Source organism: Falco peregrinus, chromosome 7 (assembly GCF_023634155.1).
Source record: "Falco peregrinus isolate bFalPer1 chromosome 7, bFalPer1.pri, whole genome shotgun sequence".
Classification (NCBI taxonomy): Eukaryota; Metazoa; Chordata; class Aves; order Falconiformes; family Falconidae; genus Falco; species Falco peregrinus.
The window spans coordinates 49,112,341-49,137,113 of NC_073727.1; the positions used below are offsets into that span (position 1 = coordinate 49,112,341).

A 24,773-nucleotide genomic window follows, 5' to 3' on the forward strand; every position below is an offset into this window, starting at 1 on the left:
AAGCCACATCAAAAGCAGAAAATAATAAATGCTAATTGGACAACAGAAGTCTTATTTTCTTTTTTAGTGTCACAAGTCACAAAAGCAAGATTACTGGGGGGGGGGGGAGTGGGGAGTGGACGGACACAACTACTCAAGTTGTAACTCAAGCAGTTATCCCTTACGACAGCTACAGCATATAGCACATTCACAGAAAGTTTTCTTGCTGACCACTGAAGGCAAGAAATCCAACCCACTGCTAATTTATTTTGATTGCTCTATAAAAAATGTATGATTTTCTGCAGTTCTCTTATATCCTTCACATAGTACATCAGTAGCTTCCCAATTACAAGTAATTAATAAAAAAATACATGGCCTGTTTTTGTGAGCAGAACAAGCTTAGATGGGCACCACACAGCCCTGAGCAGACATAAAGCTTCATGTGTCTTATTATAGTCTCATAGGAGAAACTTTCGATCAAAGCTCAAGTCTTCAATAACCAATCACTGCATTAACAGTGCCACCTTTACAGCCTTCTAGCTGCTTCCCCCTTTTCCAAAGTAAGATAACAAAAGCAGGGATGACTACAAAAAAAGACAATATATTCAGTTTGATATATTGTCTTTTATATATACAGATATAGATATAAACTAAAGACTAAAGTTTAAATTTATATCCAAATATTTAGAAACATTTTTACTAGCACCACTCTCTGTTAAGGCCTGAGCTCTGAAAGATTCTGGCATTCCAAGTGATAATTTTCTTCCAAGTTAGAACAAAACATAAGATTCAGCCATGTATCTTAACCATCACTTTTAAGAAGATTATTGGTTTTAAGTAAACGTGATACCCTGACAGCTTGGTGATCTGTTCCAGACAGATGAAGAAAAACATGTTGAAAGAGACAGACAGACAGACAGTTGCCCAGGAAAGCACAGAAAGAGAAAGTGATCTTTACGCAGGACACTACAGCACTCTCTCTCCTTTTACTTAACAAGGATAGGATCAACTGCTTCCAGTGTTTCTATTTAAAAATCCATAGGAATAATACACACTCAAAAATACTACGACATATTAAAACACTTAAAGAATTCCACCTAGAAAAAGTGGGGTTTGCATTCTACTTTTATTAAGAATGAAAATATTAAATGCATATTTGCATGCTCTCTGATCAAAGTGTGAGCGATTTCCTGTATTGCAGGTGATGAACTTACGAAGCAGCAAGAAACAGAGTAACCACTCATTTTCTGCGACAGAAGTAAACTGAGATCTCAAACCTTGTCTGGTTCTGCTTTCTGTAGCCTCAAAATGCAGACGGACCCTTAGCTACCGCAAATACTAGTAAGTTATAAGGCAATACTTCTACTTTACTCCAGTCACTTATACTGTGAAGAAGTCTTCCCAGCAAAAAGCAACTCTGTTTTCCTTTCTAAGTATCAAAAATATCATTCTCTTTTCCAGCTATCTAGGAAAAATGGAAGCATAGCTTAGAATATTTTTTCCCCAGTCCTGACAACTAGCCTTTAATTTGCTGCCATCTGTACTTCAGGAAACTTCAGCCCTTTCATTAAGGAATCCCTCCCACAGGTTTACTTGTAAGGAATGGTTCAGATCAGAGCTATGTAGTACGTAATTAACTTGACGGAATCGCACATCCAGATCCAAACCCATGTACTATTTAGAAAAGATGAATTATTTAAGACCAATCTTCACTTGCTATTTTTAATTTAATGCACAAGTCTTTCAGCCTTGTATTAGCATATACATCATTTTCTCATTAACAAAGAAGAAGAAAGTTAAAACTGTTGTAACAGGAGACTTACAATCATCTCCCCTAACCAAAACAACAATACTTACTGTACAATTTGTTCATCCAAGGAAAACCTCAAATACAGCCGCAGTTCCTCAGACCTCCTATAAAACTGTAGCACTTCCATACATACATGCATACAAACTGTCTGCAAGCCTTCCCCAAACTCAAAGCCCTTAGAGGTGCTGGCGAGACACAATCAAATCATGTCCAGAGGTTTCAAAGTAACAGCAGAAAATGTAAACCAGCACTACTGAATTCAAGATGGGAAAAACACAAGCGTTTCTGGAAGTGCCGTTTATGAAAGGGAAGTTAAGAGGAAGACTGGCTCAGAAAGAGGAGGTCTAAGAAACAGACTGTTCAAACACCAATGGAATCCAGATTCAAATCCGCATCCTACACAATCCGACATATCAAATCACCACCAACTGAAGAACTACAGTTTTTCATGTATGGCACATTTTAAAAACACACTGCTAGATTGCAGATATCGAAGGAAACTCTTCTGACAACAGGAGCATTTTGCATTTAAGAGAGAAAAGAGCTCCTCTGAGGCTAAAAAAGCGAGCATCCAGCCTCTGGATGTAGCGCAAACTTCTCTCAAGGCTTAAACAACTTGCTTCTGCCCCTCCAAAGCCTCTGCTCTCCCCCTGCTAAAATGAGAGTACCCCCTTACCCTCCCCAGCATCCACCTCAGAAGGCAACAGCGGGGGAAAAACAAACAAACATGTTTTTCCAATAACCTTCAGATCTGTTTCATGACTGTTTTGCTGGAGGAAATGCCTCAGCGAGTAGCCTTAGACAACTGTTTTACATTAAGGAGGAAGCACATTAATTTACTGCACGAGCACCACCGCGACGCACGTTCAGGAGGTACAGGACTGCGGCCACAGTTGCCATTTTCAGCATCTGAGAATAAACACAAAAGCTGCCAACACTAGGTTGCATAAGAGCACTTTAAGCACATGGTTATTTACAAAAGCAGAGGTAATTACAATGCAGGAGGTAGATCCCAAACAGACTTGACTAACACTGTCAAAAAAAAAAAAAAAAGAAAAGATATGTATGATTACTATTACTTAATTGTAGGACAGCTGCACAAAGAGCCTCAGCCGCTGGCTGTACTGCCGATACACGGCCAAAAACACAGTTGGAAAAACGTGGTGTTTAAAAATGCCGGAGGATGCTACACGTAGAGAAGAGGAGAAAACGGGCAAACCGCCTCGGCCAGCTTACCTGATCGGGACTTGATGATGTCGCTGAACTCGCCGTGCGCCCCACCAGGCCCTTCCTCCTGCTCAGGGAGGCCGGCCATGCCCGCTGGCTGGGCAGCAGCCTACACCCGCGGGGAGGGGGCTTCCACGGAGGGCACCTGCAGCACCTACAGGGCAGGAGCAGGGCAGAGGCACCGTCACCGGGGGCTGCACCGGGCGCGACTCGGCGCGGGACGGGACGGGGCTCCGGCCGTGCCCGCCCCACCAGCCGCTCGCTGCGCCCCCGCCGAGGGGCGTGCACGCGGCTTACGGGGGGCGGCGGCGCAGAGGGGGCTGCCGGCCGGGTTAACCCCTCGCCACGAAAGCGAAGCATCGGCCACCCCTGGGCGACGGGGCGCCCCGTCCCCACCCGCGCACCCCGGAGGGGCGGGACACAGCCACGCAGCGGCACCGCCACGCAGCCGGCAGCCAGCGGGACATCCCGCTCCGGGGGCTGCCACAGCTCGGGGCGCCGGGCCACCGGCTGGGAGGGGGCGAGGGGCCGGCGTCCTCCTCCGGCCGGCCCGGCAGCGTGAGACCCACGTGTGGGCGAAACCGCGAAGCCACTCTGGCGGGCAGGGGGGGCGAGGCCCACGGGACCGGGACCGGCCCCGCACACGCCTCCCCCCGGCGGGGATCCCGGCCCGGCGGCCGGCCGGCACCTCCTCCCGGCGGGATATGCGGCCGCAGCGGCGCTGCCGGCCCTCGGGCACCCCTGCGGCGGGGCCGCTCCTCGCCCCGTCCCGCCCGCGGCCGCCCCGTCCCGCCCGTGCCCCCGCCGCCCCGCACCGGCGCCCCCGCCCCGCCCGCAGGTGCTGATCCCCCGCCTCGGAGCCGGGAACAAAGTCGCCCCCCCCTCCCCGGCCGCCGCTCCCGGAGCCGCGGTGCCGCCCCGCTCCCGGAGGCGCTGGGGCACCCACCGGCAGCCACCCGCCGCCACTCACCGCTCGGGCACGGCGATAGCCCCGTTTCCCCACGGCCCGGCCCCTCCCCGCACCCCGGCCCCCGGCAACGGTGACTCCCGCGGCGCTGCGCTGGCGGACCCACAACTTTCTGTGCGAGCCGGAGCCGCTGCCGCCCCTGCCCCACCTCCTCCTCCTCCTCTTCCTCCGCCCCTCCCGGCCCGGCCCTGCGGAGCTCCGCCCCGGCCCCGCGCCCCCTTTGTTAGCCGGGCCAGCGCCGCGGGTGCGGGAGAGCCGCCCCGGCCGCGCGGCCCCTTCGCCGAGGGGCAGGAGGGGCGGGGCTGCGCCCGCCGCGGGCCCCGGCCGGGATGGGGCGGGGCGGGGCACGGAGGGGCGGGGCACGGAGGGGCGGGGCGAGGCTCCGCACCGCCCCCGCCCCGCGCCCGCGGGCTGCCGCCGGCTCAGCCCCGCGCGTCTGCGGGCCCCGCCCGGGAAAGCGGCCGGTCCGGCAGCGGGGGCCGTGGGGGCCTCCCCGCCCCGCCCCGCCCCGCCCCGTCCCGCCGGCCCTTCCCGGGCTCACCTGCGCGCTCCCGCCTCCGTCCCTCTCCCGCGCCGGCTGAGCGCGGTCTCGCAGCGCCGAGGGGGCGAAGCGCGCGGCGGGCCGGACCGGGCGGGCACCGCGGCGCTCCCCGATAACACCGGAGCCGCACGGCGAGGGGGTGCGGGCGGAGCTTGAGTGGTGTTTCGGACGGTGACACGCTGAGCAGCAGGACGTAGCCCTCCCGAACGCCCCGAGCGTCCGAGCCCGGCCCCAGGGGCGGCCGGTAGGTGCCGGGAGCTGTGCTGCGCGGCGGGCAGGGCAGGAGCGGCGCCCGGTGCCCCTGCTCGGCTCTACCGTATGGGCAGCCGGACACACCCGTGAAATACTGGCTCACGCTAATTAATTGATCGCCGCAGCCTCTGGGCAAACACGCACGTGTTTGCCGGGGCAGGCGGCGGGGACCCGGCGCTCCGGGGAGCACCCGGGCGGACGCCGTGCCGGAGCCGCCCCCAGCGCGGCCACCGGCCCCAGGGCTGTCCCGCCTGCTCCCCGGGCCAGGTGCGTCCCCAGCGCCCCAGGCCTTCAGCCTTAGCGACAGGACCGGGCACCAGGCAGCAGCCCGCAGAACCAAAGGTGCCCGGTTTATGGCAGGAGTAGCCCAGGCGTGGCAACACGCTTATTTTGTACCTCCACGTGAAAACCAATCGGTGACAATGAAATGAGGGTGCAAGTTCTGCAGGAAAAAAAACAGTCTGCTGAGTAACAGCCTGCCTGATCTGTTAACTGAGTGACAACACCATGGGCTGCGCAGAAAGGGACAACAAAGATACTCCGCTTGCAAAGCAGTCCATTTGGTATCTCATGTCTTCCTGAATATGGAATTGTCTTCTGAAATCATGACAGAACATTGATGAATGGGCACAGGCATTATTATAGCAGTCAATCTCAGGGTAATGAGATACGTGAAATTCCTAGTTATATCGTAATCCTATCGGTTATGTGTATTCTAAAAATAGAGATGCTAAGAACAAAGAAAAGACAAGGAGACAAGGTAAGATGAGCTCAGAGCCTCACAACAGCATTGTTTTCATGCACTGAGGAAGAAGGTATTTATTTACTTTGGTCAAAGTTCAAGGGCTCCACATCTTCACAGCCCATTTCTTCACTGTTTCTCCTTACCGGAATACAGCTCGTGAGTTCACTAGGCACTACAGGTACCAACGATAAATAACGATGATGTGTAGTTTAACCTAAGCTACCTTTGATATTTACCCATACCTTAATGGTTTCCCCAAGGAAAACAGAGATACCTCAAAGGAATCAAACAAGCTACCTGTAAATTACTATTATCTTAATCCTAACTGCATTTAACATTTTTTTCCTTTCTTTTTGATCTGTGCAGTACATGTGTAACAGGGACTGGGTCTTTACCATCCTGCATCCCAGGGTGCAGGGCCTCGTAGATAATGTGATATAGCATTTTGGAGAAGCCCTAAAGATGAAGTTGTCTATTTCTGGTCACTCAACAGATTTCCTGGCTGATTCAGTGCAAATTAGTTAATTCATCCTTGATCTGCTTAATCCAAACCACTGCATGAAGTCATTAATGGTTTCTACTTGTAAAGAGATAATAATAAAGTGTCGTGATGACTGAAGTTGTGAATCTGTTGAGAATTGCAGATCACGGATGACAATCGCTACAAAACCACAGGTGTCGATGCCTGTTGTGTCTCGGGCAGCGCTCAGCAGTAGGCTGCTTTTGTTGGAAAGTTACGGTCCATGTTTATGCCTGTTTGTTTACCTTGTACTGATAAATCTGTACTATGAACACCATGTTTGTTGTTAGAAGAGCACCTGCCTTGCTGCTTTTGACTGAACAGATGGCTTCTCCACCCCACCCTGCCTTCCCTCTGCATGCTGGATTTTCAATGCCCCAGATGAAATGCCCCCTACATACTGGAAACCCAGAATGCAGATGTACCCCAGCCACTTTTCAAGCGGGTCTGCCATGAACAGAATGAGGGACGTACCCATCTGTGTAACCCAGGGCCTGCTCAGGACTCAACAGAGACAAAAATCATTTCTCACTGCAGGGTATCTAGCAGTGGTGCATGGCCTGGGGATCCCAAAGCGTTGCCTTGCCTAATGCAAGGGACTGCTAAATGGCAGAAAGCCCTCTCTTTTGTAGGCTGCAATGAGGGAATTAGTCATTTCACAAAGGTTACCCAAGACCGCTGTCAGGTAGCAGTAACTTTGATCGCTAAAAGCTGCAGTCAAACTGATAAGCTGGAGCAGAGAGCTGGTATATCCCGTTTCAAATATCCATGTGTAAGCCCAAGGTCCTGATTTTTATAATCTTGCTCTATAAGCACCTAGGAATTATTTTGCAAAAAGAAACACATTTCAACTTAACCTGATAGCATTTCCTTTTTAGTCTTTTTTCCACCTTTTTTTTTTTTCCTGTTTTAGACAAAAGTAGGATCATTATCTTATTTGAGCTGTGGAGCACCAACAGAAGGCTAATAGAATAACAAGCCTGCGCGCTACCTCAGGGAAGCAGGAGAATTTTCTTCCTGGTGTGTTTCAAACACGCCTCTCTCCAGAGCCAGCCTCACTCAGCTGCTGATCAAAGCCTGAGTTTTCCAAGCTAGTTATTTAGACTGTAGGCTTCTCGATACAAGGGCTATAATTTTTATATCTGGGTCTTTAGGCACAAGTCCATCCAGGAAACAAAAAAACTAAAACCCACCCTAATCTTTAATATTCTGTACATGTGTATGCTTTAGGTCTCTCTAATTTTGTATTCCAGAGATTGGCAGAATTAGAAAATAATGACTAGCACAATTCTAAAGTCAAAAACAAATTCTCCACCCGGTTGTATTTCTGAAACCTCCATTCATCTACAGATGTCTTGGTTGCTGCAGACCGTTAATATCATGCGGATTGTATGGCACAGTTTACCTTTCTGTATAATGTGGAATAAATTAGGGAAAGAAAGGAAGAGTCTATGAACCTCTTGGATAACATTAAGAAAGGAAAGACAAAGGGAGCCCAGAAAAATAAACAGTGAAGAAATGGGCTGTGAAGATGTGGAGCCCTTGAACTTTGACCAAAGTAAATAAATACCTTCTTCCTCAGTGCATGAAAACAATGCTGTTGTGAGGCTCTGAGCTCATCTTACCTTGTCTCCTTGTCTTTTCTTTGTTCTTAGCATCTCTGTTTTTAGAATACACATAACCGATAGGATTACGATATAACTAGGAATTTCACGTATCTCATTACCCTGAGATTGACTGCTATAATAATGCCTGTGCCCATTCATCAATGTTCTGTCATGATTTCAGAAGACAATTCCATATTCAGGAAGACATGAGATACCAAATGGACTGCTTTGCAAGCGGAGTATCTTTGTTGTCCCTTTCTGCGCAGCCCATGGTGTTGTCACTCAGTTAACAGATCAGGCAGGCTGTTACTCAGCAGACTGTTTTTTTTCCTGCAGAACTTGCATCTGACTTCAAGTAACAGCTCCTTGATGCTTTGGTACTGACATACTGCACTAACCAGTTAGTACAAGTCCCTTACTATTTTCATTACCTCTAATCTGAGGAGGAAAATATATAAAAAGACATATCAAATAAACATTCTCTCTCTGTATGTTCCTCTCGTGAGGCAAATGACCAATTTTTCTAAAACCTTGGGTTGTTTTTATCTACAGCTCCTTTGGCAGTACCTTTGAAAGACTTCAGTACACTGGGCAGACATACTTGGCTTGTTCCTTTTCCTTTCTTTTGCTGTAATCTCAGTATTTTAGAGTTATCTTTGTTGTTCAACTAATTAACTGATACCAAAATATTCAAAATCAGCCCTAGCACAATTTTTAAAGGGGGGACAGCATTTTCTACCCGCAGCTCCTTAGGCTGGGATCTGGTTTTAATATTAGATTGCATATTTTTATTCCAAGTTCAGCTGCCTTTTATTATGTGTAAGCTCCTTCCGAGCTCCTCCAAGAATTAAAGCCCTATTGTGGTAGGCACTGTAACATATCTTAAGAAATTCAAGACTGTTTTGCTACACGGAGTTAACCATACATCCGGGCCACCAGATGCAGAAAATGGGAGGGATGCACCAGGGCAGAGGGCAGCAGGCAATCTGATAAACAGGTGAGCATGGGGTGCAAGATGCTCTCCAGGCAATGTGCCTGTCTCCTGCAACCCCGCAGGTCCCCTGACTGTCTCAGTGTCACCATTCTCTGTCCTTCCCTTCCTGTTTAACCGAAAGAGAAAGCAGTTTGTTCCCCTTTATATACTTCCATTTCTACAAGTCGGGATCTGTATCTTCAGGAGATACTCATTCCACCCTATTTTTATCTCATTAGACTCAATATATCTATTGATTAGATCAGATTCAAGGGAATACTGTGTGCACAAAATACACTGGAACCTTGTATCTTAAGTTTCAGCATTTTTTTATAGCTTCATTATAAAACCTCAGAAAATTGCACTGTATTAATAGAAATGCTGACATCCCTTTAGCTCAGTGACATTAATTGAAGCTACCATAATTTATCATCATTCTGAAGAACATAACCTCTAAAAGTACATTAAATAAGAGTGCATTAATGAACAATTATACTAATCAATTTACCCTCCCAACATAACTCTCTTAACTGCAGCAGAGAATTGGAAAAAAGAAAACCATCAGCAACAGAAAAGCCTGTGCAAGACAGAAACCTTTGGCAACGGCATGAGACAATCCTCTGCAAAGGCAGGTGTGAGTTGTTAGTCAGTCACTCCTAACACAAGTTGTTTTCTGTTTATTTATGTAGTCTTTCTGTTTATTTCTTTCACTCCTGGCTGTTTTTTTCAGCGCTGTTTCATTCTCATGTATTGGCATAGGTTTGTTTAATGGCTAGACACATCAATGCCTAATGCTTTTGCAGTTACAGAAGTACTTTTCCAGCAAGTTTGTCAGTATAGGCGTTAGAATAGGAAATAGGATTCCTGCGTTATCACAACATATAAACTTGGTCAACTTGCTTAGTGTTAGTAATATTAGTAGAGTGGTTCACTCTTTTCAGTAGGGAAAATAATAACATCTTCTATCATAGGGGCATTATTTATGGAGTGAAATAATATGATAGTTGGACAAAGGCAATTTGGAAACACTTCAAAACACTTTAAAAATGAAAGCACTCACCACTCCGCAAAAATAGTTATCAGTGGAAAGGCTGTTGTAGCCTTCTTATTTTAAGGGTAGGCAGTGGAAGAAGACACAGTTTATTCTTAGCAAAATTAAAAAGGAGTTCCTTAGTACTCTGTGAAGGCTCCCAATACAGAATGAATACAAACCAAAAGAGAAATGAAACAAAACAATTTTTCACAGTCACTATTTTTTACATTTATTTGCCTCACTTCAGATCAAACGAATGGGTCAAGTCACTGTTTCTTTGTCGTTTCCTGTTAAATGATTAACATGGATGCTTTGTACCTGACCCCTTAAGAAATTCCATAATTAGACGAATTTAAGTTCTAACAAACAAGACTGCACGAGTGTTAATAAAATCTCTCTCTGCTGGAAAACCACTGTTTTTAACATCTTTACTGGGATAATGGCACCCCCTGGGACACCAAAAGCACCATCAAAAATCTGTGCTATGGTTGGTATGTCCCATTTTGCCACCTACTAAACACTTTCCATCTGATTAAACTCCCCCATAGGCTAGAGTTGGCAGCCTGTGGCTTCTACTGCCCTGAATCACATGAGGACATGGGTGGTCACCATGACTGAGACGGCAGCCAGGCTGGAAATGCTTTGGCATTGTTCCCTCGAGCTGCAACACAGCTGCAGTCCAGAAGCTGCATAGCAGCACTCTCACCACCCTGAGCAAACCCTCACATTTGGCTTCCAGACCACAGACAGACAGACAGCCTATGGCCAGAGAAGGCTTGAACCAGGTTTTGTCATACCTGCCCCTGCCAGCGTGCCCTCAGACCCTCTAGGAAGCCTCACTCTTAACTAACTCCCTTTGGGCTTACAAGACTACCATTAGCTCCTCATTCCAAAACACGTCAAGTTTTTTCAATGTGCTGAAAGCCTAAATAACTTTTAATGACTACCACTAACTGGGTTTTTCTTTCCCTGAAATGGCAAGGATTTTGGCTTTTAACTAAAATAAGTAAAGTCATCAAGAAAACGTTAGACCTGAACATTACAGATGTGCATATGAATTTTTAATTCTGAGCAAACGAATAGCTCTTTTTAATCAACAGAATAAATTATGCAAGTTAAGTCGTATACCCACCAGAGAGCTTAGTTACGAGTTTGTTTTGCAGTGTCTGGATTTCTGAGGCTACACCTGTAAAACAGAAGGAGATGCTCTGCAAGCCATGGCATCTGACAAAGCCCATTTGTAGATCTCTGCACTGCCTAGGTAATCTCTGCTGCTTCACAATTCCACACTCCTGAAAATGCAGCCTGAATGAGGTCTATATCACCAGATATAGTCAAAGCTATTTCAGCTAATGGTTTAAATCGCCTTGACTGAAGCCTCTCATCCCACTCCCGAGCTCCTCTTTGAGCAGGCACCAGTGAGCTGCCTGCAGCGAGGTGCAGGGCAGAGATGAGCCGCTTTCCCGGATGCCCTGCTCCCTGTGCCGCCGGCTGCCGGCCGTGTGCTGGGGTGCCTCTTGCGAGATGTCCCCCGCATGAGCAGGGAATCTTGGCCGCTGCCTTAGGGCAGCACTCTGTCTGCTTTGCACAGCTGGGCCAAGAGTGAGCTCCGAACCTAGTGAGCACCATGGATTTCCCAGAGGGATGAGTACTCCGATATTGGTTTTAGCCATTGGGAGTGTTTGAAAGGAGCGCACAGATAAAATTTCCAGAAGCGACGGGCAGGCATGACACATAGCATGCCAGGCAGCATTGACGGGCGTGAGCTTCATGCCTCGGCCAGGCAGGAGTGTGAACCCTTGCTCATCCCACGCCTGGCAGACTGGGGCCGCAGGAATTACATTACCAGTTGGCTCAAAGTACGCAGTTCTTCATAGAACAAGAAATTTTCTAAGAGACTTTTGCTGGTTCCTTAAATTATTTTGCAACTAGTTAAATAACTGCTGTGCTAGAAGCTCTGCAGGCAGTAATTATTGCTCCATTTTCTTCTATTAGGCAGTCCTGAACTGAGCCACGAAAATTGCTGTGAAATCGCAGTAGACAAAGAGGAAACTTTTGGACATCATTTATTTTGGGATGTTCCAAACCAAAGCTATCTTCCAAACCAAAAAAGAAGTCCAGCGCTGCCAAGTCCTTAATCACTGAAATGAAGAAAGAGACCACAAAACTGAATGAAAAGATGATTGAAACAATTTTCCAACTCTGAAAAAGCCTTTTTTGGCATTACTGTCAGAAGAAAATGAGAGGAGAACAAAAAGCCGTAATACATCACTGATGTGTCTAACTGGAAGTGACTCGCAGAGGCCAAGCGTTTGAAAAGGGAGCAATGCTGGAGTTTGTTCTTGCTGAGAAAGAACTCGTACGTGGACTTTGCATTTCAGAGAATAAAGCCTTACTAGCATTTCCAGAGAAATTTCCAACCACGTGAGAGCAAGAATCTTCTTAAGAGTATCTACTATACTATGCCATTAAAACATAATCGTAACATAATACCCAAGTACTTACATTTCAGGCACTTAGAGACTCATCTTAGAAACATTTACCAGGTACAGGACAAGGGTATTATTTATAGCACAGAAGTACCAAAGGGCTCACTCTGTCAGGATCAGCTGCCATTGAGCCTGACAGTATGCAAACACAAAGCAACAAAGTCCCTCAACCCTACAGCTTGTGAGTGGCTCAGGACAGAAGGTTTGTTTTAAAACTCTGTGCATATGATCTGACAAATGCTGCAACTACTGTTAAAAGACTGGTGTATACTTAAAATACAAATGTATCCAAGCCTTGGCAAATTCAAAATCTATATCTAGTCTGAAATACGATGTCGTGAGCATGATAAAAAGACAACAGCAGACCAAATTATATGACTGGGAAAGCTGGCTGGCAATGAAACTTAATTTTAGCAAATCCTGTGAAACATCCGTTATGAAATATAAAATCATCTGTCCTTGCCCTGGAGTAGCAATCACCAGCCAGCAACACTTTGTCAGCATCAGACCAGAAACAGTCCTGACAAGGGTTGTGAAAAAGGGGAGTGCAGCAGAAAACTGGTTTCAGCAAGTATATGACACGTTAGGGATGCAAATGTTCACAGCAAAGTTTTGCTGAAGTTACTAAATGCAAGAGCGCAGCTACCAGCAAAGACCCCCCCAGGCTCACCCTCCACGCCCTCCCTTCACCAGTGTGTTTAAACCATTTGTGTACATTAAACGCCCTGAGATGAGTTCCTTGGACCCTCTGGGTGGGATTCAACAAGCACACAGACATCCCACTTGAGCCAGGGACCCTGCAGTCCCACGCACCCCTGTGTCCTGTACCTTTGTGTGTTTCTGCCCTCCCAGTGCAGCTGGTCCTGCTCTCAGCCCACCCTCAGCCAAGCTGGTGGCACTGGCCAGGAGAGATACTTCTACTCCTTTTTAGTCTGCCACGTTCCTTAACTTTTTCTTAAACGATCTTTAAATCCTTTCTTTTTTATTTTGAGTGTCCTCCCCTGTCATACGTGTGGCACTGAAGCCCACACAGCACTATTCAGTAGCATTTCTTTCCTCGGGAACTGGGAGAGTTTACTTTTCCACAGACAGAGCTTTGCTATTTTGAGTGTGGAATGAGGTGCATGACTGCTCCTCAAAGTCCCACTCAAAAAAAAGAGAGTAAAGCAAAATGTTGGATGTCTCCCAGTGCAGTGCTGAGCCGAAAGGGGTCATCTTTGCCAAAAAGGATTAGCAAAGCCTCAATTATGTGTTCTTAATACAACAGAGAGAACGATTAAAATACCGTAGGTAACAGTAATACAGCAAGCTCTGAGGTGTATGTTATGTCCACAGCCCATCATGCTGACAAGTATCAAGGTACATGTGCTGTGAGTGAGACTGCCTCCAGGAGCATTTGTGGCAAGGTCTACAGGGCACAGGAACAGCTTTGAGATGACCAGCTGCTACAGCTGGAAAACCAGGCAAGCTCTGGGCACGTAAGCATCTCTTTACATCCTTAACATTTTGCTGTTTCCCTGTGCTCCACCAGCCATCTCCATTTCTTATTTCTTGTCAAGTAAAAAGCTTTGGGCCACTTCAGTCCTATGTTTCAGCAGTGCCCAGACCTCAGCTGCCATAGAATGCAACTCCTCCACCCTACAGTTACACCAAGAGTCATGAATAATAATACCGAGGATACGTGTCTCTCTGATACAACTGCAGCTCAGGGAGGCTTTTTGTCCTATTTCTTCTTTACACCTCCTTGGACATAAATTGTAACTAAAGCCAGTCAAAAATACAAAACAAACGTTTAAAGATCACGATTCTTAACTTAGATGCCATAAAATATTCTGCCCACCTCAAACAATAGATGATTCATTTGTGAAAACCGATGATTTATTTATAAAGATGCAAAGTGTAAAGCTGCACCAAGATCTCAGAGCAAGAGAGTGGAACACGCAGCGTGTTACGAAACCCTCCACTGACATCCGCAAAAGATAAAGTGTGCGGCAGAGGAAGGAATACAACAGGGAGAACGTCCTGAGCCTTAGTACAAAGCGAGTAAGGGTTTCTTTGGACTCCTCCATTTCTGCCAGAAATAAACCACTTGAATAGCTCTTTTTAAAATAGCTGTTGGCTTCATTTGTAACGCTATCAAATGCCACAAATCCTCCAAAGGGCCTTCCTCTGTTTCCCCATGCCACGTCTTTTTCCCACGAAAGCTGAAGCCTGGATTTGTTTTTAGGAATAGCGACCAATAAACAGAGGCTCAGTAACACTAGCAACAGGAAAGAAACATTACCAGATTCAAATACGAAAAATGAAGGAAAACAAAACATTTTCAACAATGCCTGAGGAAGCCTACAGGTCCTAGGGCTGATCCAGAAACCCTGATAATCCAAGGATTGCTTTTCACCTTTAGGATACACTTTCAAATTCAGCCAAAGCTGTCGCTAATAATTAATGTAATACTAATTTTTGGGTGCTCTCCCCTATATACATTCCAGAGTACACCATTCCAGCATTGAATTTATAACTAAACAACTCAACTTTATTTGTAGGGTATTTCTGTGGATGGTGAAGTGATTCAGATGCTCTTTGCGTTCTCCTTACAGGGCCTCCTCTCCCAACAGTAATGGTGCCCAGCCTGCTTTCAGTGCTCAGCTGTTCCCTGAGCTTCACTTGGTGCAGTGAGAAGGGAACCACCAGGGGAAGCAGCGAGTAGCCCCGATTCACCACCCCGCAGCCTGACAGCAGCAGAAGCATCTCTGCATCCCTCACAGACAACAGGCACAGTGGGATGGCCCCAGCCCATGCCCTGGCCTCGCTTGGTTTGGCCCCAGCCCATCACTATAAAGTCTTTACCAAAGCCTCTACTTTTTCTTCCTTAACAGGAATTTTCCATCAACTGTTTCAGCTGGAAACCATCAAACTTCCTGCCCCAGGAGAGGCAGAAAGCGGCTAGGGAGAGCAAGCCCCAAACACTACGTAAGGCTTTACATCTGCCAGATGCCCCAGTAACTCGCCAGTCTGCCTCAGCTGCAGGGTATGGGGTCACAGAGCCAGCCCCTGTCCTCCCGTCAGAGCGCCAAGCCCGCTGGAGGAGTTGTTGCTGTCAGCATCCATAGTTCTGCTGCCTAAGACGTTTCCAGCCCTCGCAGACTGGCACAAAGAGGCTTTTCACAGAGGTCCAGATTGCCTCCAGAGTCTGTCCCTTCTTTATTTACAGGAAGGCTCTTAGGTTTAGTCTGAGGAGGTCTGCAGATTGCCAGGGGGCTCTAGGGGATGGGTTTTGTCAAAGGACGTATGTTGCAATGCATCCTCAGAAGGGTCTGCTTTCTGTTTAATTTAATCTTTTCTGGAAATTAACTTCACAGCCCCAGCTCCTTTGTGCACCATTTATCTTCAGATGGTATGTGCCTTTCACAGCCTTTATAATCCACTTTGTGCCTGAACAGCTCGATCACTTTGGATTTGTAGAGTTAAAGACAAGACAACTTGGAGGGCCAAGTGTGTACCTAAGCAGGCAGCTCTGTGACAGGGGGAGGCAGAAGGTGGCTGGCTGCCAGCTGCACACACACTGCCCTTGCTCACTTCAGCGTTCCTGCTGCGTACCTTTCACTAGCACCGCCGTTCAGCTGACTCCGAAGCAGACTGCTTCAGCACTAAGGGGAGCAGTGGGAGAGCGATGCCAAGGGCAGAGAAAGTAAAAGTGTTGTCCCTTTTGGCTACCAGTATATCTACTCGAGCGTCAAACTGCACCACAGAAGAAGCATGACGAGAACAAGATCCCAAAGCAGACGGCTGAATGGATCCGGGCAACAAAACCAGCGGTGGTGACCTCAAAATTTTCTTGTCTTTGCATATTGTTTTCAGACATAGGGAAAGGATTTAGTAACGTATATATTGGTATCCAGTCCTACGTAGCCACCCAAGAATAGGTGACATATGGAGCTGCTGAGACACCTTTAGGCACCCGAGGCATCTCAGATGGCACGACAGGGCTACATTTAGGCAGCAGAATCCCACCCAAAGCTTCAGATACCAACCTAGAGCTGTCAAACACCTGGATTGCCCAGGACAGAGCCAAGGTCCCTTGCAAACAGGGGAATGGCCACTGCCTCCATCCATCTGGGTACTGCTGTATGTGAGGGGAGAGAGACAGCAATTATTACCAGCTGGTAACAAGCTCATATTTTTCTTACCTATCACGCACTGGTTTCTCTCTAATTCTACAGAGAAGACAGATATCTTTTGGTTTTTTGAACTAGAACAAGGTCTCTCTCTCTCTCTCTGTTTATGCATGTGTAGGCACTGGGGCCAGCTACCCACAGCAGTACCATCTGACCCTGTTTCTACAGATTTTCCATAGGAATACAGATGCAGTCAGACTCCCCATAAGGTAGAATATCAAATGAATAAGATAGCACTGAATCCATGTCACACACCTCCATTAACCACACCTGGCACACAAAAGGGCAGCACCATATTCAAGCAAAACCATTAATGGAGTATTTGGGCCATGGAGCATATAAATGTATTCGTAATAGTAATGTTGGTGGGATGGCTTAATGATAGAAAAGGAGAAAGATGTGAAGAAACGTGAATATATTTTATTGGACCAGCTGATACACTTAGGAAAGGTAGGCCAAAAAAAATCAGGATGTAATTGCTTTCATGACAAAATGGCATCTGGTACAAAATGCTAGCAGCAGCAGCAGTGTGGAAATGGAGGGGAAAGCATCATGGAAGAAATTATCCAAAGATTCTCATAAAATAAACAAATCCTGCATTATCATGATGGGATAACTTGTGATGCTTCTGGAATTTTGTGATCCATGCACGTGTGTGATGAAATTGATACTTTTTAAAACCAATCCTGCTATCATGCTAGGATGAAATTACTAGTATGGTTTCTAGTTTAAAATTACCATGCAGATAGAAAGAACTGCAGCACTAAGAAGATTTCATTTTAGTGAAATTGCCATTAATGTTTTACCTAATGTAAGCCAATTTTCTCCTTCACTTAGGAAAATGTATCCTTTCACACTCTATTTTATTTGATTGCGCCAACAGAATTCTATACCACCCGTTCAGAGGAAATCAGCAATGTGTTTCTTTCGTACAACAACAGACCGAACACCTGTCTTTTTTATAATTATATGATTGTATTTTTGTTAAGAGTAAAATAAAGAAAGGTAAACACTAACCTAGTTGGAAGAAATACCTTTAAATCCGAGGGTCAGTAACATACAGTTCCATTGCTTATCTTGTTCACAGATTAGAAGTCACTCTCATTCTGAGGTTAGTTTGGGTGGGACAGCATTACAAGTGTTTGAGCCATGAGAACAGCATTCCTCATATAGCTGTTTGTAGCTAACACAGTGGGTGGGATTCCCAGAGGAAACTATCAAGTAGCGTTACCGTATGTTAAAATAACTTCATTTTAAAGCCCCAAAAGCTATAGTCATTGATAGGACTCTGCCTGAAAAACTGAAGTGCTCAGGAAGCAATTGTTTTCAACAACAAAATCTTCACAGCAGCAGGCATCTAATGTTCACATAACCCACACCAAAAAAAAAAAGTGCAAAAGGTGTTATAACAAGTAGAAAACAAAAATAAAGGTATGTTGATGAATGCAAACAACTACGACGCAAGGTAATTATATAAATTACATTCCGGCTATCCTTTCCACAGAGATACCACGGTTTTACTGTATTCCTCCCTACTTATCTTTAGAGTTTGGACATGCATGGAATGCAAAATGTTTTTATCTAGAAGTGCTAAATCCCTTAAAATACCAGACCTTTGATCTCTCTGGCCTGAAGTGACAATAACAGAAATGAAGAGACAACAGCTAAATCGGCAATTAGTCATTAGCCGTGGCACACCTGCAGTAACGAGCGTTTAAATGTGCTGCAGTTCTGAATGATTCAAAAAGTCATGCAAGTGTGAGGCTTGGTTTGAGAGACGAATCATACAGAATCGAGTATTTTCAAAGAGGGCAAATTAAATTCCTATTTTAAAAAACCACGCAAGAAAGTTGTGTTTTATAGTACCTATATCAGCTACTAATTCTGAAAATAAAGTGCTCCGCATCTGTATTTAAAATGTCACTTAGGGATATTATTTAGCCTAATCCTTTAGATTTTCTTGAGAAAATTCCCCTGCAAGGACAGTATTTGGGTACGTTGGAGAGTATATGCAAAACCAGCACTGGATCTTGACAGCTGTGGCACACGCGCTGAGGCACTGTCTGTGACAATGAGGCGTATGAGAGTTGGAGACACGTAGGGGTCGCACGCTGCAGCACCACCCGTTCTGCAGGCGCTTGCTTCTGTGACTCCCAATACCACCTGCCTCGGACTGCAAGGAAGGCAGACCTCCTCCATTGCTCTCAATTTGGCAAGATGTTCAGGATCATGGCAAGGGCTGCCACGAAGAAGCTGGAGGCACGGGGCATCAGAAAGGGTACGATCAAACGAACCACAACACCCTCGGCAGACAGAGGAAGGGGCTGGTGGTCGGCAATTTTTAAGCTACTGGTCATCTATCAGAAGCTACCAACGCTGAGTGAGTGAGATGATTTTCGGTACGATAAAAGAGAAAGAGGGCTACATGCCAGGAACAGACACTCCTCTGGGAAAACAGCAGATTTGAAAACCCGGGAAAGCTATATTTAAGTGCAAACTGATAGGACTCAGAGCCTGGCTGAACAAGAGACAACATCCACGAGTCACAAGAGAAAATAGACAACCTCCCATAAATAGTTCCACTTTTAGTTGAGTCTGACTGGTTTGTTACAGCCCTCGGGCTGCTCTCTGGCTCTGCATAAGGCGGGACATGCCTGAAGCTCTGCACGATTCCCAGACTTTGTGCCAATAGTCTTCATAAGAGGCAGCCTTCAGACCCCCCGACGTGTGGCCATGCAACCCTGAATCCTAGGCGATGTTGCCAGTATCACCTTCCCACACTCTGCTCCTTTCTGCCATGAAGTAACTAAAGGAAATAAACTGTTCATAGTAAGGATGGAGGCTTGACAGCGCTTTCTGCTCATGATTAGACCCTGCTTCCCCCCGCCAGCTTTCTGGGGCCACCCAGACTGACCATGAAACTGCCGGACTGCCAGAAACCTCCTTTAAAGTTCCATGCTGTCTGCTTCCCGCACCCAAGGACATCCACCAGCTAGCAGCCGGGTGGTCTCCAGGCGCAAAAGAAAGGGCAGATCAATATGACAAAAATGAATGCAAGCCATGCCAATGAAAGCGCCGTTTAAATGGGCAAATCTTCCCACTGACTTTGGTGAGAACAGGACCATACAAAAAGTGAGGAACTGACATAAAGCACACTGGGGTTTTACCTGTACCTCTCCCACCAGCCTGCCTGAAAGCTCTCCCCAGACATGGTAGCTAAACTCTGGCATTTGTTTCCTGATGCAAATTCAGACAGAAACACACTTCTGCCACCTAACAGAGAAACAGGGCCGTGAATCGGTGATCACACCAGAGGTGTAACTCCTAAAGCATGCAGTCACATCACGGAGCCTGCCCCCCCTGCTCAGCTCCGCAACTTGCTCTGCTCTGTCCCCCTCCTTATGTAGGAATTGATGTACCTGCGGAGAAGGTAGCATTGCTGACTGTAAGCCGCTCCATTCCTTTCAAAAGTTGTCTCCACACCCGTAGACTAAATCTGGGGTTTAGTACAAGGTAGCAGAAAGGATACATCAGTCCTTTGAAAGCCAAATAAAGCAATGGGGGAAAGGCTCCCCTGCTCAGAAGCAGGACATGGACTCGTTTGCTCACTGAGCCTGACCTTTCCCACCCTTCGCCAGCCCACACCCATCTCCATTTACCCCTGGGAGGGCAGTGGTGGACTCTGCCCTTGCCAGGGCCTGAGCATCACTTGCCCACCCACCTGCTGCTTCCCCAGCAGGCTGGGCTCCACTGCAGCAGGAGACTTCCATTAGGCTTTCAAAGGGCTGCTGGTATTTTGGGGCTCCTACCTTCTGCGTAGCAGGACACCACCTTGTCACAGCCAGCCCATTTTCCCCCAGCCACTGTGTTTTTTTCTTTTTTTCCCCTTACTGTGCCCAAGGAACTAAATTCCCTGCTGCAATTCCTAGGTGTGCACAGCGGGATACAAGAAGAGGAGGTGTGAAGCGCTGCAATTCCTCTTTGAAGGACCCAGTCCAGGATCAGTGGCTTGCACAGGTATCCCCCATCCCCTGTAGTCTGGTGGGGCCACCACAGGCCCTACAGCCTCGGGAACGGGTCCGGGCTGATGTGCACCAGGCTCTGGCAGCAGTGCTGTTTCACTGCCCCTGCAAGGCCATCACCCAAAATAACCCTTCCCCCACAGCCAGGCAGTGCTGTCACAGCCAGCCCTGGCCAGGAGGCTGGCTACACACCAGTCCCTTTTCCGGGCTCATTTCGATTTGCAGTAGCCACGTATAAAATGGATGCTGCCACTTCATAAAACACATGAGAAGGAACGAACATGCAATACTGTTTCGCTCCTAAAGGAGTTTATCATAAATAAAAAAAAGTCATCAAATTAAATCTATAGTCCATCTGATTAACTGACAAATAAAAAGTTTCTGTTATGACTAGATTTAAGGTCAGTCATCCCACCAAATACCATCTGTTTAGGCAGTATGATTATGCTTGATGTAAAGCACTCCTTTCAGAAAGTTTTGCTGTTACTGGTAAAAATCATCTTTGGACGGTTCTCTTTCAAATCTATTTAATAATATTTTTCCCTGGAAATAAACAAAGTATTTCCCAAATATTCATACTAGGATTTTTTATCCCTGAATCATTTTTCAAATAAAGGCTCAAATATAGTATGCAGCAGTCACCTGAAAGACTACGCGTTTGCAAAACATAAAAAAAAAGGATCCAAGTGTTTTTCCAAAAGAAATCATCCAGTTCAACTTTGTAAATGCAAACTGGGCCTTTATTTTCCAGTCAAGAGTTAACAGTTGCATTCAATTTATCCCATACATAAAGTTATGACCAGGCTAGTTTTTGCAGCTCTAATATTCCCAAAGAATACTCCGTGATTTAAATTATGTGGTGGCATGGGAGAAGGGCTTTCCAAAGAGCCCGCAACCTACATCTCTTCTTCTGCAGAGGCTAACTGCTTATGCATAATTTAATTTTATCCATATAAATTTCTGTCCCTTCCCATCACATAATATTAAGATGCCTCTTACAACATTCCTGTGAGACAGGAAAAATATCATAGACCAGTCGTTGCCCTAGAAACCCCAAAGTCTCCTGTATTCTTTATGGGCCTTAATGGAATTTTTGCCTGATCTGCTAGTATTTTCAATTTGATTTTGTGCTGGTTTGAAGATCAATAGAAGGAGGTGACACTGAGGCACAGTAATTTTGGGTGTGCAGATGCTACAACTTTAATTATACAAGCCTGTCCAAAACTTCAGTGGTAAACAATCTGCTTACACAGGGACAGCAACAGGATCAGGAGCCATGAATGCATGTCCACGAACACCAGCTGCAGCAGCAGAGCTAATTGGGTATATCCTCAGAAGTGCATCCCCTATGGATACCTTATTAAGGGAAGTCAGCTACCTTGTTCAGAATAAACTGAGTTATATTGTTTTACATGGATTTTCACATAGATGAAACATAAGTCTTCAAATTGCTTTCTCTGATGCTTTTTTTCCAGCCAAACATATATAATGAGCTAAAAAAATACGATAAAAAATACAGTAATTTTTTTATAACTCAGCTTTTACAATTGCCACAGTAATGAGCCACAGACCAGAGCAGGTCACTGTAAATGTTAATAGAGAGGTGGTCAGGGATGGCAATTCAGAAAGATGGTACCTGACATGCTCATTAACAGATAAATAGCACTTGGCAACTTCTCAGTCAGTTCCAAAGTCTCCCTTGAGAGATACCATCTCTGAGGTTTGCCTGCGAAGGAAGTGGAACTGCTTTGATTATGCCAGAATATATTTACTACCTGGGAAGCAGTCATGCCAAGACTGTTAATGACAAAGAGTACATAAAAGGAAACAATGTACAATGCAAAGTATATACATCCCAGTTTGACAGTTAAGATTACCTCTGTATAGTAATTTTTGTTAAAAAAAACCCAACATTCCAAGGTAGTTAACATTACAATCTAGGCCCACTCCTGGCTACGGAGACAAGTCTGTTAAGGACTTCCAGATGAATATGAGGCATTGCGTCTAACTCTGGTTCTGAAGGACACATAGAGGCTCCTTTTGGGGGCTGTGGGTACCATCATGCACCTTCAGATCTCCTGACAAATTCTCTGCAGAGCCCAACATAAAACAGAAGCAGTCTCTTTGGGACAACTTACCAACAAAAGCAACAGAAACAGGCATAGGAAAAGAATCTCTAACCACAACTTCCGTTTTTAGAGCATTGTAATCATGGTTCTGAGATGCCAAATCCCACCCATTCTTACCTCATATTTTGTAACATTCTCAAGTTTGTTCACACTTCAGTTGGATACAGTCACCCAGCCTTCTTTGTCACACACGTCCTTATTCTTGGGCTGATGGCTGAGCTCTCTGCCTAACCATTTCATACAGAGCAGAAACCTTATTTAATCCACGATGCCTCTCTGTACTGCTTTCTCCTCTTAAAGAAATTTGACTCATGCATTCATGCCATACAATTCTTATCCTACCTGGCAGGTTTTTTTGCAGAAAAATATTTTGTTCACAGAGGGGCTGGGCAGGCAGAGCCATCATAAAAACTGGATCCAGTTGCTTTCAGTACTTCTTTACTGATGTGTCAAATAACTTCTGGGGCAGGTCACTCAAATGAATGCAGTGCAACAGGTTGGGCATGTCTCAGTCTGTTCTCAAGTCACAAAACACTATAGGATTTGTTAACTGGCATAGATAAAACCTGCACTGTCACAGTGCTATCAAAATACAGATTGTGGAAGCCATGGCTATTAAGCTAGCTACGTAAAAAATAAGACTACATTTAGCCAAGAAATCGGCTATTATCACAGCAAAGCAAAGCATCCTGCAAAACAATTAAAAAAACCCCAAAATTTTATTACAAAACACAGAAGTCATAGTAATTAAATAAAGCATTTTTGTTCCGAATATGGTAACAAAAGGACTTGGAAAGCATTACATTAATGGCATTTCTAAACTATGTTGACTCTTACCAACTACTCATTCAGAGGCAGCCTCTGGATCTAGGATGAGGAATAATCACCCACAGCCAGTACGCAAAGATTGTTCAGGAAGGAGACTACTAACACCCACCTGTGTAAACACAAGAATAAGAATTTTTACCTGTAGTTATTGGGCTGCCAGACAATAGCACTGGATGAAAGTGAGCACCATCAGTTGCATTACTTTACCTCAACTCAATAGACAGATGTAATTTGTTAACACTATAGCTCTCAGATCATTTTAAAGGAAAACTCAAATCGAATTTCAGTATTCTAGCCTGCAGATCATAAACTGTAAAACAGAAGAATGATCTTCCAATGAGTAATGCTCTAACAGGACTCTGGCTTTCAATAAGCTAAGGCCTGACACAGGTGCTCATTTCTAACAGGAAACTAACTGTACATATTTATAAACAAAATATTGCACTTCCTTGGTCTTTATTTGGAAAAAAAAAACCCCACGTTTGAGGAACCACTGTCGGTATCTAAAATGAAGCACCTGCTTAGATATTTCCAGGGTTTTTTTTTTTCAGTAGAGCTCTTGGTAAAATGCACATGACAGCAAACCCATGCATCCAGTGGGTGTCCTCGTCTATGTTGTGGCATTTGTAGTTCCGTCACTTCACCTTGGGATGTTTAGGAACAAAAATCTAAGCACAAAGAAAACATACACAAAGTTAAGATTTACAGGCAGACAGACCTGTACATTTGAGATAACCTTAAACATAAGAAAATGCCTTAAATGCAAGAAAACACTTATTTTTAAGACATTAGAAAAAACCTTTTTTGCTGTGAGGGTAACCAAACACTGGTGTGGGTTGTTCAGAGAGGTGTGGAGTCTTCATCCCTGGAGATACTCAAAACCCAACTGCTCAAGCTAACCCCCCTCTGAGCTGGAAGGTGGACTAGATGATCTCCAGAAGGGCATTCCAGCCTCTGCCCTTCTGTGATGAATAAAAACACTTAGTGGATCTGTATTGTCAATGTCAGGGAGCCCAAAACACATAAGCAGTTGTCTCCAACACCTCATTTCTTCACAGAAAAAATCTCATAATGAGGTAATCTCAGAGATTCACTTTAGATCCAAGTAACATGTATTTAATTGGTTCATTTGTTTGTTACATATTACTTGACAATCAAAGACTGAGGGACACAAGAGGGAAGCGGTAGGAACGTGCACTACAGCCAGGGCAGGGGAAAGACAGTGCTTCTGCCTCTTTCAGCAGCAGCTAATTGCTAGACCAGCTGGATCTATTTCTTAGTATGTACATAGAAAGCAAAAGGTGGGAGTGTGACAGAAAATAGTAACAGAGATACAAGACAGGACAAGTGAGACTAAAATACGTATGCACATCAATCACTGAACATGGATTAGCTGCAAAACAGAAGTCATTAATGCAGGCCATACTTCCCACCAGCGATTCCACTCTCATATGAAAAAGTCTGCAACACATGATG

At 45.6% G+C, this 24,773-nt stretch overlaps 2 long non-coding RNA genes across 2 annotated transcripts; one reads left to right on the top strand and one right to left on the bottom strand.

Moving 5' to 3' along the window:
• The first annotated feature begins 8,459 nt into the window (after positions 1–8,459).
• On the top strand, positions 8,460–9,396 carry LOC114014169 (uncharacterized). Its single transcript, XR_003557572.2, has 2 exons — positions 8,460–8,645; positions 9,158–9,396. It is a non-coding gene; the product is annotated as an uncharacterized LOC114014169 (long non-coding RNA).
• A 2,308-nt stretch (positions 9,397–11,704) lies between these two features.
• Positions 11,705–16,166, bottom strand: LOC129784914 (uncharacterized). Its single transcript, XR_008748164.1, has 2 exons — positions 13,984–16,166; positions 11,705–11,795 (listed from the first exon to the last, which is right to left on the bottom strand). It is a non-coding gene; the product is annotated as an uncharacterized LOC129784914 (long non-coding RNA).
• Between the last annotated feature and the right edge of the window lie 8,607 nt (positions 16,167–24,773).